We start from the raw sequence: 3,244 nt of genomic DNA on the forward strand, positions 1-3,244 counted from the left end.
GGTAGAAAATATAGTAACAAAACTCATTTTGTAGAACAAAAGAAGAATATTAAGAGAATCAATGAAAAAAAATGTGGAGGGTAGCCTAGCAGTACTAGATCTCAACTGTATTACAAAGTGATAATCATCAGAATAATCTGGTATTGACTGAAAAATAGAGTGGTGGATCAGTGGAATAGGTGAAGTATATAAAATATAGAAGTAAATGACCATCATAATCTAGTGTTAAACAAACCCCGATATCCAAGCTTTTGAGACAAGAACTCATGATTTCACAAAATTGCTGAGAAAATTTGAAAGACTTTTGGCAGAATATAGGTATAGAACAACATCTCATATCATATACCATGATAAAGTCAAAATGGCTACATTATTGAGATGTAAAGGGTGATCTCCAAAGCAAATTAAGAGAGCATGGAATACTTTTTCGATAAGGTAAGAATATATGCCCATGTAAGAGTTAAAGAGCATTGTGGGATGTAAAGTGGGTAATTTTATTGCATCATATTAAAAAGGTTTTGTGCACACACACATACGCACACACACACACACACACACACACACAAAGTGGAATGCAACCAAGATTAGAAGGAAAGCAGAAAACTGGGGGGGGGGGGTGAGCAAATTTCTCTGAAAAAGGCCTCATTTCTCAAATATATGGAGAACTGAGTGAAATATCAAAGAATATGAGTCATTCCCTAGTTGATAAATGGTCAAAGGATATAAACAGGCAGATTCCAGATGAAGAACTCAAAACTGTCTATATTCATATACAAAATATTCTAAATTACTACTGATAAGAGAAATACAAATTAAAACAACTCTGAGGTACCACCTCATATCTATCAGAATGACAATTATGACAGAAAAGGAAAGTGGCAAATGTAGGAGGGAATACAGGAAAATTGGAATAGTACTGCATGGTTGGTAACAGTGAACTGTTGTGAACTGATCCAACCATTCTGGAGAGCAATTTGGAACCATGCCCAAAAGGCTATAAAACTGTCCATACCCTTTAACCCAGCAATACAACTTCTAGGCCTGTATCTGAAAGAGATTATACAAATGGGAAAAGGACTCATACATACAAAAATATTTATACTAGCTCTTTTAGTGGTGGCAAAGAACTGAAAACTGAGCAAATGCTCATCAACTGAGGAATGGTTGAATAAGTTGGGGAATATAATTATGATGGTTTGCTATTGTGATATAAGAAATGATGAGGGCTTCCAAAAGCCAAGATGGCAAAGTAAAAATGAAGTCACTCCCACTCTCCCCTATCAACCTCTGAAAACCCAGAAAATATCACTTCAGAAAAAAACCCTGGAACAACTGAACTAGGAGAAAGATGGTGAGCAGCAGTGCAGCAGCCCAGCAAATGGGTCTCCCAGTGCCTCAGCAAAAATAAGGGAAGGAGCACTACAAACGGCCCCACGCAGATAAGCACCCTGCACCATTCATCTGAAAGGAGCTGAAGAAAGCAACTTAAAGTCTTCCTAAAGCCCCAGCCTTGCTGATTCCAACCCAAAACCAGGTAAGTTGTCAGAACCCCAGGAAGGGATCCTGAAGCCCAGATGGTAGAGCAGGCAAACACCAACACCTGGACCTCCATGCCTCAGTGAGGCAGGGAACCGGTGGAAACCAGCTCAGAAAACCCCAGGTGCCTTGGCACTCTACCACAAAGGAATCTCCAGTGCATTAGCAGAACAAGGGAACAACACTGCAGGGGCCCCAGGCAGATAAACACCCTGCAGCACCCATCTAAAATGAACTGAAGAAAGCTAATGGAAAGCAAAAGCAGGCAACCTAGAATGGCCTGAAAGTTCCAGCCTTGCTGATTCCAGCCCACAAGAGGTAAGCTGCCAAAACCCTACAGCCTCCAATTGCCAACATAAGAGGCCCCAGCACACAAAGCCAGTGACCAAGACCTAGGCTCCCAACACAAGAAGCTTGGGTCAGTACCCTCTGTTCCCCAGCAGGAGAGCTCAATCTCTTTAAAGGCCAGGGAATAAAGAAACACCATGAGTAAAAAGAAACATACCATAGATTCATATTATGAGAAGAGTGAAGATCAAGACAGAAATTCTGAAGAAGACAACATTGTCAACAAACCCACATCTGCAACAACAAAAGGGAATATGAACTGGTCTGAAGCCCAAAAAGCCTTCTTAGAAGAGCTCAAGAAGGATTTTAATAGTCAAATGAGAGAGGTAGAAGAGTCCTTCAAAAATACAATTGGCCAATTGGAAAAAAAATACACTGAAGAAAACAAGTCCCTAAAAAAACAATTGGCCAATTGAAGAAGGAAGGACAAAAACTAACAGAAGAGTACACTGAAGAAAACAAGTCCCTAAAAAACACAATTGGCCAATTGAAGAAGGAAGTACAAAAACTAACAGAAGAAAACAATCTGTTAAAAACTAGAATTGGACAAATGGAAACTAATGTCTCTATGAGAGAGCAAGAATCAGTCAAACAGAAACAAAAAAATGAAAAAATAGATGAAAATGTAAAATACCTCATCAGTAAAACAACCGACCTGGAAAATCGATCAGGAGAGACAATTTAAAAATTATTGGACTACCTGAAAATCATGATGAAAAAAAAGCCTGGACAGTATCTTTCAGGAAATCATAAAGGAAAACTGCCCGAAGTCCTAGAACCAGAAGGGAAAATAACCATAGAAAGAATCCACCGATCACCACCTGAAAGAGATCCCAAATTGACAACCAAGAATATAATAGCAAAATTCCAAAATTACCAGATGAAAGAGAAGGTGCTGCAAGCAGCCAGAAAGAAACAATTTAAATATCATGGAACCACAGTCAGGATTACACAGGACCTTGCAGCTTCTACATTAAAAGACCACAGGGCATGGAACATGATATTCCATAAGGCAAAGGAGCTTGGAATGCAGCCAAGGATCAATTACCCAGCAAAAATGAGCATCATTTTTCAAGGGAGGAGGTGGATATTCAACAAATAGGAGACTTCCAAACTTTCCTGATAAAAAGACCAGAGCTCAACAAAAAATTTGATCTTCAAGTACAGGACTCAAGAAGGACAAAAATAAATGGGACAGAAGATACAATATGTTGTTAATAAGGGGGGCTGTTTAAACCCCTACAAGGGAATATGACACTTGCAACCCTTGAGAACTGTATTGTTATTACACCTTGTTAAAGGAGTATACATAAAGAGGGTGGATATTAGTTGACTTTGATGTAATGATAAAAAAAATCTA

At 38.9% G+C, this 3,244-nt stretch overlaps 1 pseudogene across 1 annotated transcript in view; it reads right to left on the bottom strand.

Moving 5' to 3' along the window:
- Positions 1 to 268, bottom strand: part of LOC110203760 (cytochrome P450 2C42-like) — a 7,262-nt pseudogene extending 6,994 nt beyond the window's left edge. Inside the window, exon 1 of the transcript XR_013485503.1 lies at positions 236 to 268. The product of XR_013485503.1 is annotated as a cytochrome P450 2C42-like (transcript). The remainder of the gene's footprint in view (positions 1 to 235) is intronic.
- Between the last annotated feature and the right edge of the window lie 2,976 nt (positions 269 to 3,244).

Source organism: Phascolarctos cinereus, unplaced genomic scaffold, assembly GCF_003287225.1.
Source record: "Phascolarctos cinereus isolate Bilbo 61053 unplaced genomic scaffold, phaCin_HiC Scaffold_3;HRSCAF=262, whole genome shotgun sequence".
Lineage (NCBI taxonomy): Eukaryota > Metazoa > Chordata > Mammalia > Diprotodontia > Phascolarctidae > Phascolarctos > Phascolarctos cinereus.